This window comes from Triticum urartu, chromosome 3A (assembly GCF_056163025.1).
Source record: "Triticum urartu cultivar PI428250 chromosome 3A, HENAU_Tu73, whole genome shotgun sequence".
In the NCBI taxonomy this organism is placed as follows: Eukaryota; Viridiplantae; Streptophyta; class Magnoliopsida; order Poales; family Poaceae; genus Triticum; species Triticum urartu.
In genome coordinates, this window is record NC_141875.1 from 443,429,952 (window position 1) to 443,446,719 (window position 16,768).

The following is a 16,768-nucleotide window of genomic DNA, read 5'->3' on the forward strand; positions in this document are numbered from 1 at the left end:
GACGATGGTGACCATGACGGTGCTTTGGAGATGGAGATTAAAGGCACAAGATGATGATGGCCATATCATATCACTTATTTACATGTGATGTTTATCCTTTATGCATCTTATTTTGCTTAGTTCGACGGTAGCATTATAAGATGATCTCTCACTAAATTTCAAGGTATAAGTGTTCTCCCTGAGTATGCACCATTGCTACATTTCGTCGTGCCGAGACACCACGTGATGATCGGGTGTGATAAGCTCTACATTCACATACAACGGGTGCAAGCCAGTTTTGCACACGCAGAATACTCGGGTTAAACTTGACGAGCCTAGCATATGCAGATATGGCCTCGGAACACTGAGACTGAAAGGTCGAGTGTGAATCATATAGTAGATATGATCAATATAGTGATTTTCACCATTGAAAACTACTCCATCTCACGTGATGATCGGACATAGTTTAGTTGATATGGATCACGTGATCACTTAGATGATTAGAGAGATGTCTATCTAAGTGGGAGTTCTTAAGTAATTTGATTAATTGAACTTTAATTTATCATGAACTTAGTACCTGATAGTATTTTGCATGTCTATGTTGTTTTAGATAGATGGCCCGTGCTGTTGTTCCGTTGAATTTTAATGCGTTCCTAGAGAAAGCTAAGTTGAAAGATGATGGTAGCAACTACACGGACTAGGTCCATAACTTGAGGATTATCCTCATTGCTGCATAGAAGAAATACGTCCTGAAAGCACCGCTAGGTGACAAACCCGCTGCAGGAGCAACGCCAGATGTTGTGAACACCTGGCAGAGCAAAGCTGATGAGTACTACAGGACCGGGACTTCAACGATGTTTTGAACGTCATGGAGCATATGAGATGTTCCAGGAGTTGAAGTTGATATTTCAAGCAAATGCCCGGATTGAGAGATATGAAGTCTCCAATAAGTTCTACAGCTGCAAGATGGAGGAGAATAGTTCCGTCAGTGAAAATATACTCAGAATGTCTGGGTGCCACAACCACTTGACTCAAATGGGAGTTAATATTCTTGATTATAGTGTCACTGACAGAGTTCTTCAATCACTGCCACCAAGCTACAAGAGCTTCGTGATGAACTATAATATGCAAGGGATGGATAAGACGATTCTTGAGCTCTTCGCAATGCTAAAGGCTGTAGAGGTAGAAATCAAGAAGGAGCATCAAATGTTGATGGTCAACAAGACCACCAGTTTCAAGAAAAAAAGGTAAAGGGAAGAAGGGGAACTTCAAGAAGAACAGCAAGCCAGTTGCTGCTCAAGTGAAGAAACCCAAGTCTGGACCCAAGCCTGAGACTGAGTGCTTCTACTGCAAAGGAACTGGTCACTGGAAGCGGAACTGCCCCATGTAATTAGCGGAGAAGAAGGATGGCAAAGTGAAAGGTATATTTGATATACATGTTATTGATGTGTACCTTACTAATGCTCGCAGTAGTGCCTGGGTATTTGATACTGGTTCAGTTGCTAACATTTGCAACTCGAAACAGGGGCTACGGATTAAGCGAAGATTGGCTAAGGACGAGGTTGTAACATCCCAAATTTTCAATTTGGAATGTTATACATTAGAGCATCATTGCATATCATGTTTTATTGCATTTTGGTTGATCCTAGAAATTCCACGCAACTCAAGGACCTACGGAGAGAGTTGTGGATTTCGTTATTTTCATATTTGAGATTTTCTCAAATTATGAAAAAAGGATCGTTTGATTTTAATTATTTTCTCTGAAATATTTCTTTTATTAAAAATAAAAGAGAGAGGATAAAATGACTTCCTCAAAATAAAGAAATATCACAGATTTAATATTAAAATCAAATAAGATTTTATTCGGAGTTTTCTCGCTATTTTATTTGAATTAGGAAAAAGTGTGTTTTTCAAAATTGCATTTTAGGCCCAAATAAATGTTCACATTGTCCAGCTTATTTTTAGAGGACGGGGAAAATTTATTTCGGGATTTTTGAAGTCCGTTTAGTATTTTTTTTCTTTCTTTTTCTGCGCGTCGAAATTATTTAAAAAAAGTCAACCGACTTAGGGCCGTATTCGGCCAGGACTTCTCGGGCCAGGCCTCTTATAAGCCGCCGCCCCGAGGCCCGTTCAACCCGCCAGCCCCGCCCGAACCCTAACCCTAATCGCCGCCGCCGCCCGCGCCGCCTCACCGCCGCCCCGCCGGAGCCACCCGCGCCGCCCCGCCGCCCCTCGCCGTCTCGCCGGAGGTAGCGCCACCGCCGCCGGTTTTCTTCGGGAAACCGTGCGTCTTTTTTTAGATCCGCGGTTTTTTTATTTTTTATTTAGATCGGTTTATTTTTCCGGTTTAGTTATTTAGCGGACATTCGTCCGTACGTTCGTTTTAGCGAACGGTTTTCGCTCGTTTGTTACAGATAACGAACGTTCGTTCGTTAGCCTGTTCGTCAGTTTTTCTTTTTCTCGGATTTTCCGCGATTATTTTCGGTCGCGATTTCTGATCTGATTTTCGTTCTAGTATAACTTTTCGCTCATTTATCGGAATCAGGCGATTCAAGCGCCTAGAGTTTCATCTTGAAACCCTCTTTCCGTTTAATCAACTTAAACAAGTTTTTGCTACCGTAAAAATTTGACCTAGGTCCAGATTAGTAAATGAAGCTTGTTTCTCTCGCCGTTTGAGTTTTGTTGCTTTGTTTGATTTGTTTCTTTTTGCAAACCGGAGTTCTTAAGTTGAACTTTCTGGTTAGATCTCTTATTTGAGTTTTACCCGTACTTTTGCTTGATTACTTACTGTATGCTTGTTTGATTGCGATAGAGTACCCGGAGTGCGAAGCGTGCTACATCGAGTCTCTAGGTTTCGCGGATCATCAGCAAGGCAAGTAACACTTTGATCATACCTCTTACTACCCAGTTTTTATTGCATTAGATCAACCCTCAAACATTGCATGGTTAGGATCTGAATTAAATTGTGGGGTTGGGAAGTATTTGAGGTAGTACCTATTCACCTGTTTGATTATCAAACCCTAGGAGTTATTTCTACGTTACTTATATTGCCATGCTATGCTCGTAGACGTGGATTGGGTTAGAGTGTATTCATGACAGATGTGAGATTGTTAAATTAATGGTTACTTAAGGTGGCAACTTTAATACACATCTGGGTGGATTGAGGCACCTGGGGAACCCAGTGATTGCCTGTATTTTTGGAAATCCCGGGGTACCGTGTGATTTTCCTATGGACCGCCACACAGGCTCAAAGGGATCATAAGATTATTCATACTGGAAACTTCTGTGTGCAGCCACATGCCATTATGGGCTCTGGCATAGTTGATTAAGTCGTGTGGACTCTTATAGTGGTAGACTAGCAGATGTAGGGGATGTAGGTGTACCGGTCTACCCATCATAAGGTGCTAACGCTTCTGAAAGACTGTGTCTCGGTCATCCGTTTCTCAAACAACATGCGGTGCAAGAAATCCAACGGAGGAGATCGAGTCTTGTGGGGAAAGTGCACAAACCTCTGCAGAGTGTACAAACTAATCATGGTTAGCCATGTCCCCGGTTATGGACATTTTGAGTATCTAGTTCTTGGATTATCATGTGGATCTCATCACTCTTAATATAATTTGATTGGGTTTAATGATGATTACTTTTAATTGGGATTGAGTTGGGTGAACCTTCTCAATGTTTAACAACTACCATGATAGTTAAATAAAATTTATTCCTTTGCAGTAGGGAAAAATTGGCTTTACGCAAAAACATATCAACCATACAGCCTCCACCAGCCATATAAGCATATAGTGATACCTTTACATTGTTCATTACTCTCTGGTGTTACCTTGCCAGCATATTCTATGTGCTGACCCATTTTCGGGCTGCAACGTATCATGTTGCAGACTTTTCAGACGATGAGTAAGGAGCCTTAGGCCGTGGTCTTTCACTCAGTGATGCCGTTGGAGTTGATGGACTCACTTTATCTTCCAAGCCTTCCGCTGTTATCGTATTAGATGGCCTTAAGCCATATTTATTGTAATAAGTTCTCTTTTGAGACATTCGATGTAATAAGTGTGTGATTGCCACTCTGTTATAAATCCTTCAAGTATTGTGTGTGTCAGCATTACCGATCCAGGGATGACACTTATACAAAGAGATCAGACTGTTTGAGGTATGGTCGCTACAAAGATGGTATCAGAGCACACACTGACTGTAGGACACGACCACTAAGTTAAAGCCCTAGATCATTATTCTCTTCTCATTTCTAACTCCTTTCCTTTTTCTACTCTTTAGGATGGCGGACGCAAGGAACAAGTTTGCGCAACCGGATGAAGACGCCCCTTTGGAAGACACTTGAAGGAAGTCACTAGGTACCTGAACATTGGAATACCAAGCTTCACCGGGACTTACAATGCCACTTTACCAGAAGAGGAGCGCCGGATGATTCAAGTTCAAGTTCCAGGAAGAACATTCACACCAGTCACTGAGCCCATAGAGTTTTCTTTCGATGCACCAACCTGGAGTCTAGGAAAGAGTATGGCAGCTCACATAACCATCATGTTGGAGAAGTTTACCACAAGGATCTCAAGGATACTATCTACCAGATTTGTGGGCGCCGAGATGAGCAATGGGAGATGATTAAAACTAGGAAGGATAGATCCATTGCAGCTTTCATCCAGGAGTTAAACCAGCATATTCGCCGCCAGGAGAACCAGATGTGCGCAGGTATGATAGATCTGAAGAAGGCAATGACCAGGATCACGGAGCTTGAAGAAGAACTCAAGGCTACCCGTGAAGATTATGAGGAGGAAATCGTCGTACTAGTGGAGAGGAAGGACGATCTGGAAAGGAAGGTAGGAGTATTCATGGGAGACCCCGCGCCAGGAGGAGAAGACGAAGAACCCAAAGAGATTCGTTCGGAGGACTACATCATCATCGACGACACCGATTAGGACCCCGACGATAGTGATGATGACTATGTTGATGAAGCTGGAGCAGATGTCATGGAGTATTCGACCGATCAATATTTCTAGTTGACCACCAAAGCAGTAGTTGTAGTCTACCATGTAAATAGTATAGTCCAAGCACTTTGTAACGATAGTTCTAGACCGATTGTAGGCCTTGCTTGATTGATTGAGTGATATGATTGTGTTTGTCTCATGTGCATATGGGTAGTGTTTTCTCACTAGACCTCATTTTATTCTGTTTTCTTCTCTCTAAACCCTCAGATGCCTTCGAGACGTGACCCCGGATTTACCTTTCCTTCGGAGCTCACTCAGTTGATCCAGCAGCAGAATACCCTGATGCAGTTGTTAGTTCAGAACCAAGGCAACAACAACAACACCAACCCACCGCCACCACCACCACCAGTTGACAACTTAGCCCATTTTCCGAGGTTGCAGCCGCCGGTGTTTTCCAGTAGCACCGAGCCGATAGTTGCAGATGATTGGCTCCGCAGGATTGGAAGGGAGTTAACCACTGCAGGATGCACAGATGCTGAGAAGGTGCGTTTTTCCGCACACCAATTAGATGGACCAGCAGCCTCATGGTGGGAGAATTACACTGTCACTTATCCTATAGCCACTGTCACATGGGATCAGTTCCAGGAAGCTTTCCGTACTGCCCACGTATCAGCAGGAGCTATGGCCATGAAGAAGCGTGAGTTTCACAACTTACGCTAAGGAGGACGTATTGTTGGCCAGTATGCGGATGAGTTTAGTAAGTTAGCACGTTATGCTCCAGATGACGTTGCTACGGATGCAGCTAAGAAGGAGAAGTTTCTGGAGGGACTGAATGATGAGCTAAGCATCCAGTTGATGGTAGCAAGTTTCAATAACTACCAGGAGTTGGTGGATAGAGCTCTCATGCTTGAAGGGAAGCAACAATAGATTGATAGCCGCAAGATGAAGTATGGACAGGGGAAGTATAATTCTGGAGCCCAGTAGAGACCCCGTTTCACCCCGAACTCGGGAGAACTTGTTCATAACCATGGAGGCCACACTCATAATGGAGGAAGTTCGCACAATCATAGTGGCCCCAAGAACGGCAATGGTAATGGAGGAAGTAGCGGACAGAACCGTTCCAAACCGGCAACACCCGCCAAGAAGGATCTAAGCCACATTACTTTCTACAAGTGTCAGAAGATCGGACATTACGCCAATGAATGTCCTGAAGCTAAGAATGGAAATGGCAATGGAAGCTCTGGGAAGAAGCCCAACCCTTTCAACAGGGGACAAGTGAACCACGTTAACATGGAGGAGATTGAAGCCCAGCCAGATGCAGTAATTGGTAAGTTTTTGGTTAAGTCATTTACTGCAGTCGTTCTTTTTGATACTGGTGCACCTCATTCATACATATCGAGGGGATTTGTGGATAAGTATAACCTGCCCACTAGAGTACTTAAGGCACCCATGCTAGTAACCTCACCTGGAGCTGAGTATATGGCAAGCCATGGATGTTTTCAGATGCCATTGACCATAGGTAGGCATATTTTCCCCTCCGATCTGATAATTTTGGAATCACAAGGTTTGGATGTGATTCTGGGTATGGATTGGCTATCGATGTATGGATGAAACATCGATTGCGCCAGTAAGACGATTTTACTCACCACCCTAGAAGGAAGAAGGATCAAGTATGTATCCCGGCATGTGCCAAATAGGACTCAAGTAAATTGCTTATCGGGAGTAGTACAGGAGGAAGTACCAGTGGTGAAGGAGTTTCCGGATGTATTTCCAGAAGAGTTGCCAGGCATGCCACCGGATAGAGACATAGAGTTTTTGATAGAGCTTTTTCTAGGCACAGGGCCAATATCAAAGAGACCGTACAGGATGCCCACACAGGATTTAGAAGAAATTAAGAAGCAGATTAAGGAGTTACTAGATAAGGGATATATTCGCCCAAGCTCGTCACCTTGGGGATCACCAGTACTTCTAGTGGAGAAGAAGGATGGATCGTTAAGGATGGTTGTTGACTATCGTGGATTAAATGAAGTAACGATCAAGAACAAGTACCCACTGCTGATGATCAATGATTTATTTGATCAGCTGCAAGGAGCTAAGGTGTTTTGCAAGATCGATCTGCGATCAGGTTACCACCAGTTGAAGATTCGAGAGCAGGACATACCTAAGACGGCTTTTACCACAAGGTATGGGCTATATGAGTATACCGTTATGTCATTTGGCTTGACTAACGCACCTGCCTACTTTATGAACATGATGAACAAGGTGTTTATGGAGTTTTTGGATAAGTTCGTCGCAGTGTTCATTGATGATATTCTGGTCTACTCGAAGAATGAAGAGGAACATAAGGAACATTTGCGTTTGGTACTTGGCAAGCTCAGGGAACATCAGTTATACGCCAAGTTCAGCAAGTGTGAGTTTTGGTTGAAGGAAGTTGGATTTCTTGGACATGTTATATCCGGAGAAGGAATAGCAGTAGACCCCAACAAAGTTGTCACCGTGACAAATTGGGAAGCACCCACGACAGTTGGAGAGATCCGGAATTTTCTTGGACTCGGAGGATACTACCGGAGGTTCATTGAGAATTTCTCAAAGATGGCTAAGCCCATGACGGAGATGTTAAAGAAGGACACCAAGTTCAATTGGACTGAGGAATGTGAGGCCAGTTTCCAGGAGTTGAAGAGACGCTTGGTTACATCACCGGTGTTGATTCTACCAGATCAACGCAAGGATTATGAAGTGTATTGCGATGCTTCTCTTTGAGGACTTGGAGCCGTACTTATGCAGGAGGGAAGAGTTGTTTCATATGCCTCATGACAGCTTAAACCCCATGAGTTAAACTATGCTACGCATGATTTGGAGTTAGCAGCCGTAGTGCATGCGTTGAAGACATGGAGACATTTTCTCATCGGAAACCATTGTGAGGTATACACAGATCACAAAAGTTTGAAGTATATCTTCACACAGAAGGAGTTGAATCTCAGGCAGAGGAGATGGTTAGAACTCATTAAGGATTATGACATGAAGTTGCACTATCATCCTGGAAAGGCTAACGTAGTAGCTGATGCATTGAGCCGCAAGAGTCATGTCAATACCCTCATGACCGGAGGATTACCCAGGGAGTTAGCAGAAGACCTTCGTGAGCTATGTTTGGAGATAGTTCCGAGAGGTTATGTAGCAGCTTTGGAGATTCAGTCCACTTTGATGGATAAGATCAGAGAAGCGCAAAAGACGGACAAGGAGATTGTCGAGATAAAGGAAAGGACGAGCAAAGGAAAAGCCAAGGGATTTCGTGAGGATGAGCACGATACTTTATGGTTTGAGGACCGCGTATATGTGCCAAAAGATCAGGAGATCAGGAAGTTGATTCTGCAAGAGGCCCATGATTCGCCATATTCGATTCACCCAGGAAATACCAAGATGTATCTGGATTTGAAGGACAGTTTCTGGTGGACCGGTATGAAGAAGGATATTGCGGAGTATGTAGCAGTTTGTGATGTATGTCAGAGAGTGAAGGCAGAACATCAGAAGCCAGCAGGATTGCTACAACCATCGTCTATACCCGAATGGAAGTGGGATAAACTAGGCATGGATTTTATCACGGGATTGCCCAGGACTCGTTCCGGCTATGACTCGATATGGATTGTAGTCGATCGATTGACGAAAGTATCTCATTTCATCCCAGTAAAGACCACTTACACAGTGCTAAGTTGGCAAAGATTTATATGACCAGGATCGTATGTCTGCATGGAGTTCCAAGGACCATTGTATCAGATAGAGGAACCCTGTTTACCTCAAAGTTTTGGAATCAATTGCATGAAACTCTGGGAACCAGACTAGAGTTCAATACATCATTTCACCCGCAGACAGATGGACATTTGCCTTATGCAGAGTTCTCTTATAACAACAGTTATCAAGCTAGTTTGAAGATGGCCCCTTTTGAAGCACTGTACGGAAGGAGGTGCAGAACACCGTTATTGTGGGACGAAGTTGGAGACCGATAGTTGTTTGGACCAGATTTGATTAAAGAATCTGAAGAGAAGGTTAAGCCGATTCGCGATAGACTCAAGGTAGCCCAATCCAGGCACAAGAGTTATGCGGATTCCGAACGCAAGGAGACAGCCTACGAAGTTGGAGACAGAGCGTATCTTTGAGTATCACCACTCCGAGGAGTGAAGCGTTTTGGATTTAAGGGAAAGTTAGCACCACGTTTTGTGGGACCATACAGAGTTTTGGAACATACGGGAGAAGTTGCTTACAAGTTGGAATTACCCGAAGGATTGTCTGGAGTTCACGATGTGTTCCATGTTTCTCAGTTGAAGAAGTGCCACGCGGAGATGGCTGAAATTCCTCTGAGAGATACAGTGCCGCTAGAAGCAATATAGTTAGATAGCGATTTGACCTACGAGGAGAAACCAGTCAAGATACTCGAGTTTGCCAGCCGAGTTACACGCAGCAAGGTTATCAAATTTTGCAAGGTTCAGTGGAGTCACCATACCGAGGATGAAGCCACTTGGGAATGAGAAGAAGACTTATGAAAGGATCACCCTCACATATTTTCTAGCCAACCCGAATCTCGAGGGCGAGATTCATCTTAAGGGGGGAAGGTTTGTAACATCCCAAATTTTCAATTTGGAATGTTATACATTAGGGCATCATTGCATATCATGTTTTATTGCATTTTGGTTGATCCAAGAAATTCCACGCAACTCAAGGACCTACGGAGAGAGTTGGGGATTTCGTTATTTTCATATTTGAGATTTTCTCGAATTATGAAAAGAGGATCGTTTGATTTTAATTATTTTCTCTGAAATATTTCTTTTATTAAAAATAAAAGAGAGAGGATAAAATGACTTCCTCAAAATAAAGAAATATCAGAGATTTAATATTAAAATCAAATAAGATTTTATTCGGAGTTTTGTCGCTATTTTATTTGAATTAGGAAAAAAGTGTGTTTTTCAAAATTGCATTTTAGGCCCAAATAAATGTTCATCTTGTCCGGCTTATTTTTAGAGGACGGGGAAAATTTATTTTGGGATTTTGGAGTCCGTTTAGTATTTCTTTACTTTCTTTTTCTGTGCGTCGAAATTATTTAAAAAAAAGTCAACCGACTTAGGGCCGTATTCGGCCAGGACTTCTCGGGCCAGGCCTCTTATAAGCCGCCGCCCCGAGGCCCGTTCGACCCGCCAGCCCCGCCCCGAACCCTAACCCTAATCGCCGCCGCCGCGCCGCTCGCGCCGCCTCACCGTCGCCTCGCCGGAGCCGCCCGCGCTGCCCCGCCTCCCCTCGCCGTCTCGCCGGAGGTAGCGCCGCCGCTGCCGGTTTTCTTCGGAAAACCATGCGTCTTTTTTTAGATCCGCGGTTTTTTAAATTATTTAGATCAGTTTATTTTTTTCTGGTTTAATTTTTTTGCGGACGTTCGTCCGTACATTCGTTTTAACGAACGGTTTTCGCTCGTTAGTTACAGATAACGAACGTTCGTTCGTTAGCCCGTTCGTCAGTTATTCTTTTTCTCGGATTTTCCGCGATTATTTTCGATCACGATTTCGGATCCGATTTTCATTCTAGTATAACTTTTCGCTCGTTTATCGGAATCAAGCGAATCAAGCACCTAGAGTTTCGTCTTGAAACCCTCTTTCCGTTTAATCAACTTAAACAAGTTTTTGCTATTGTAAAAATTTGACCTAGGTCCAGATTAGTAAACGAAGCTTGTTTCTCTCGCTGTTTGAGTTTTGTTGCTTCGTTTGATTTGTTTCTTTTTGCAAACCGGAGTTCTTAAGTTAAACTTTCTGGTTAGATCTCTTATTTGAGTTTTACCCCTGATTTTGCTTGATTGCTTATTGTATGCTTGTTTGATTGCGATAGAGTACCCAGAGTGCGAAGCGTGCTACATCAAGTCTCTAGGTTTCGTGGATCATCAGCAAAGCAAGTAACACTTTGATCATACCTCTTACTACCCAGTTTTCATTGCATTAGATCAACCCTCAAACATGTCATGGTTAGGATCTGAATTAAATTGTGGGGTTGGGAAGTAGTTGAGGTAGTACCTATTCACCTGTTTGATTATCAAAAGTAGGGAGTTACTTCTACGTTACTTATATTGACATGCTATGCTCGTAGACGTGGATTGGGTTTGAGTGTATTCATGACAGATGTGAGATTGTTAAATTAATAGTTACTTAAGGTGGCAACTTTAATACACATCTGGGTGGATTGAGGCACCTGGGGAACCCAGTGATTGCCTGTGTTTTTGGAAATCCCGGGGTACCGTGTGAATTTCCTATGGACCGCCACCCAGGCTCAAAGGGATCATGAGATTATTCATACTGGAAACTTCCGTGTGCAGCCACATGCCATTATGGGCTCTGACATAGTTGATTAAGTCGTGTGAACTCTTAAAGTGGTAGACTAGAAGATGTAGGGGATGTAGGTGTACCGGTCTACCCATCGTAAGGTGCTAACACTTCTGAAAGACTGTGTCTCGGTCATCCGTTTCTCAAACAACATGTAGTGCAAGAAATCCAACGGAGGAGATCGAGTCTTGTGGGGAAAAGTGCACAAACCTCTGCAGAGTGTACAAACTAATCATGGTTAGCCGTGTCCCCGGTTATGGGCATTTTGAGTATCTAGTTCTTGGATTATCATGTGGATCTCATCCCTCTTAATATAATTTGATTGGGTTTAATGATGATTACTTTTAATTGGGATTGAGTTGGGTGAACCTTCTCAATGTTTAACAACTACCATGATAGTTAAATAAAATTTATTCCTTTGCAGTAGGGAAAAATTGGCTTTACGCAAAAACATATCAACCATACAGCCTCCACCAGCCATATATGCATATAGTGATAGCTTTACATTGTTCATTACTCTCTGGTGTTACCTTGCCAGCATATTCTATGTGCTGGCCCATTTTCGGGTTGCAACGTATCATGTTGCAGACTTTTCAGACGATGAGTAAGGAGCCTTAGGTCGTGGTCTTTCACTCAGTGATGCCGTTGGAGTTGATGGACTCACTTTATCTTCCAAGCCTTCCGCTGTTATCGTATTAGATGACCTTAAGCCATATTTATTATAATAAGTTCTCTTTTGAGACATTTGATGTAATAAGTGTGCGATTGCCACTCTGTTATAAATCCTTCAAGTACTCTGTGTGTCAGCATTACCGATCCAGGGATGACACTTATACACAGAGATCAGACTGTTTGAGGTCTGGTCGCTACAGAGGTGACGATGCGCGTGGGAAATGGTTCCAAAGTCGATGTGATCGTCGTCGGCACGCTACCTCTACATCTACCTTCGGGATTAGTTTTAGACCTAAATAATTGTTATTTGGTGCCAGCGTTGAGCATGAACATTATATCTGGATCTTGTTTGATGCGAGACGGTTATTCATTTAAATCAGAGAATAATGGTTGTTCCATTTATATGAGTAATATATTTTATGGTCATGCACCCTTGATGACTGGTCTATTTTTACTAAATCTTGATAGTGGTGATACACATGTTCATAGTATTGAAGCCAAAAGATGCAGAGTTGATAATGATAGTGCAACTTATTTGTGGCACTACCATTTGGTTCATATTGGTGCAAAGCGCATGAAGAAACTCCATTCTGATGGACTTCTGGAATCACTTGATTATGAATCACTTGGTACTTGCGAACCATGCCTCATGTGCAAGATGACTAAAACTCCGTTCTCCGGAACAATGGAGCGAGCAACAAAGTTATTGGAAATCATACATACTGATGTATGTGGTCCAATGAACATTGAAGCTCACGGCAGATATCGTTATTTTCTCACCTTCACAGATGATTTGAGCAGATATGGGTATATCTACTTAATGAAACATAAGTCTGAAACATTTGAAAAGTTCAAAGAATTTCAGAGTGAAGTGGAAAATCATCGTAACAAGAAAATAAAGTTTCTACGATCTGATCATAGAGGAGAATATTTGAGTTACGAGTTTGGTATTCATTTGAAACAATGCAGAATAGTTTCGCAACTCACGCCACCCGGAACACCACAGCGTAATGGTGTGTCCGAACGTCATAATCGTACTTTACTAGATATGGTGTGATCTATGATGTCTCTTACCGATTTATCGCTATCCTTTTGGGGTTATGCTTTAGAGACGGTTGCATTCACATTAAATAGGGCACCATCTAAATCTGTTGAGACGACACCTTATGAACTGTGGTTTGGCAAGAAACCCAAGTTGTCGTTTCTTAAAGTTTTGGGCTGTGATGCTTATGTGAAAAAACTTCAACCTGATAAGCTCGAACCCAAATCGGAGAAATGTGTCTTCATAGGATACCCAAAGGAGACTGTTGGGTACACCTTCTATCACAAATCCGAAGGCAAGATATTCGTTGCTAAGAATGGATCCTTTCTAGAGAAGGAGTTTCTCTCAAAGGAAGTGAGTGGAAGGAAAGTAGATCTTGACGAGGTAATTGTACCTTCTCCCTTATTGGAAAGTAGTTCATCACTGAAATCAGTTCCAGTGATTCCTACACCAGTAAGTGAGGAAGCTAATGATGATGATCATGAAACTTCTGATCAAGTTACTACCGAACCTCATAGGTCAACCAGAGTAAGATCCGCACCAGAGTGGTACGGTAATGTTGTTCTGGAAGTCATGTTACATGACCATGACGAACCTACGAACTAGGAGGAAGCGATGATGAGCCTAGATTCCACAAAATGGCTTGAGGCAATGAAATCTGAGATGGGATCCATGTATGAGAACAAAGTATGGACTTCGGTTGACTTGCCCGATGATCGGTGGGCCATAGAGAATAAATAGATCTTCAAGAAGAAGACTGACGCTGATGGTAATATTACTGTCTACAAAGCTCGACTTGTTGCAAAAGGTTTTTGACAAGTTCAAGGAGTTGACTATGATGAGAACTTCTTACCCATAGCGATGCTTATGTCCGTCTGAATCGTGTTAGCAATTGCCGCATTTTATGATTATGAAATTTGGCAAATGGATGTCAAAACTACATTCCTTAATGGATATCTTAAAGAAGAGTTGTATATGATGCAACCAGAAGGTTTTGTCGATCCAAAAGGTGCTAACAAGGTGTGCAAGCTCCAGCGATCCATTTATGGACTGGTGCAAGCCTCTCGGAGTTGGAATATATGCTTTGATAGTGTGATCAAAGCATATGGTTTTATACAGACTTTTGGAGAAGCCTGTATTTACAAGAAAGTGAATGGGAGCTCCGTGGCATTTCTGATATTATATGTAGATGACATATTGTTGATTGGAAATGACAATGAATTTCTGAATAGCATAAAAGGATACTTGAATAAGAATTTTTCAATGAAAGACCTCGGTGAAGCTGCTTATATATTGGGCATCAAGATCTATAGAGATAGATCAAGACGCTTAATTGGACTTTCACAAAGCACATACCTTGAATTTTTTTTGAAGAAGTTCAAAATGGATCAGGCAAAGAAAAGGTTCTTGCCTGTATTACAAGGTGTGAAGTTGAGTCAGACTCAATGCCCGACCACTGCAGAAGATAGAGAGAAAATGAAAGGTGTTCCCTATGCTGCAGCCATAGGCTCTATAGTGTATGCAATGCTGTGTACCAGACCTGATGTGTGCCTTGCTATCAGTTTAGTAGCGAGGTACCAAAGTAATCCAGGAGTGGATCACTGGACAACGGTCAAGAATATCCTGAAATACCTGAAAAGGACTAAGGATATTTTCTCGTATATGGAGGTGACAAAGAGCTCGTCGTAAAAGGTTACGTCGATGCAAGCTTTGACACTGATCTGGATGACTCTAAGTCACAAATCGGATATGACAAAGAGCTCGTCATAAATGGTGGAGCTGTCAGTTGGTGCAGTTCCAAGCAGAGCATCGTGGCGGGATCTACGTGTGAAGCGGAATACATAGCTGCTTCGGAAGCAGCAAATGAAGGATTCTGGATGAAGGAGTTCATATCCGATCTAGGTGTCATACCTAGTGCATCGGGTCCAATGAAAATCTTTTGTGACAATACTGGTGCAATTGCCTTGGCAAAGGAATCCAAATTTCACAAGAGAACCAAGCACATCAAGAGACGCTTCAATTCCATCCGCGATCAAGTCAAGGAGGGAGACATTGAGATTTGCAAGATACATACGGATCTGAATGTTGCAGACCCGTTGACTAAGCCTCTCTCATGAGCAAAACATGATCAGCACCAAGACTCCATGGGTGTTAGAATCATTACAATGTAATCTAGATTATTGACTCTAGTGCAAGTGGGAGACTGGAGGAAATATGCCCTAGAGGCAATAATAAGGTTGTTATTTATATTTCCTTATATCACGATAAATGTTTATTATTCATGCTAGAATTGTGTTAATCGAAAACTTAGTACATGTGTGAATACTGATACGTCTCCAACGTATCTATAATTTTTGATTGCTCCATGCTATATTATCTACTGTTTTGGACATTATTGGGCTTTATTATCCACTTTTATATTATTTTTGGGAGTAACCTATTAACCGGAGGCCCAGCCCAGAATTGTTGTTTTTTTGCCTGTTTTAGGGTTTCGAAGAAAATGAATATCAAACGGAGTCCAAACAGAATGAAAACTTCGGGAACGTGATTTTATCAACGAACAAGACCCGGGAGACTTGGACCCTACGTCAAGACACAAAAGCGGAGGCCACGAGGTAGGGGGCGCGCCTACCCCCCCAGGCGTGCCCTCCACCCTCATGTCCCCCCTGTTGCTCCACCGACGTACTCCTTCCTCCTATATATACCTACGTACCCCCAAACGATCAGATACGGAGCCAAAACCCTAATTCCACCGCCGTAACTTTCTGTATCCACGAGATCCCATCTTGGGGCCTGTTCCGGAGCTCCGCCGGAGGGGGCATTGATCACGGAGGGCTTCTACATCAACACCATAGCCCCTCCGATGAAGTGTGAGTAGTTCACCTCAGACCTACAGGTCCATAGTTAGTAGCTAGATGGCTTCTTTTCTCTTTTTGGATCTCAATACAATGTTCTCCCCCTCTCTTGTGGAGAACTATTCGATGTAATCTTCTTTTTGTGGTGTGTTTGTTGAGACCGATGAATTGTGGGTTTATGATCAAGTCTATCTATGAACAATATTTGAATCTTCTCTGAATTCTTTTATGTATGATTGGTTATCTTTGCAAGTCTCTTCAAATTATCAGTTTGGTTTGGCCTACTAGATTGATCTTTCTTGCAATGGGAGAAGTGCTTAGCTTTGGGTTCAATCTTGCGGTGTCCTTTCCCAGTGATAGTAGGGGCAGCAAGGCACGTATTGTATTGTTGCCATCGAGGATAACAAGATGGGGTTTTCATCATATTGCATGAGTTTATCCCTCTACATCATGTCATCTTGCTTAAGGCGTTACTCTGTTTTCATTAACTTAATACTCTAGATGCATGCTGGATAGCGGTCAATGAGTGGAGTAATAGTAGTAGATGCAGGCAGGAGTCGATCTACTTGTCTCGGACGTGATGCCTATATACATGATCATACCTAGATATTCTCATAACTATGCTTAATTCTATCAATTGCTCAACAGTAATTTGTTCGCCCACCGTAGAATGCTTATGCTCTCGAGAGAAGCCACTAGTGAAACCTATGGCCCCCGAGTCTATCTTTATCATATTAATCTCCCAATACTTAGTTATTTCCTTTGCTTTTACTTTGCTTTTATTTTACTTTGCATCTTTATCACAACAATACCAAAAATATTATCTTATCATACCTATCAGATCTCACTCTCGTAAGTGGCCGTGTAGGGATTGACAACCCCTTATCGTGTTGGTTGCGAGGATTTATTTGTTTTGTGCAGGTA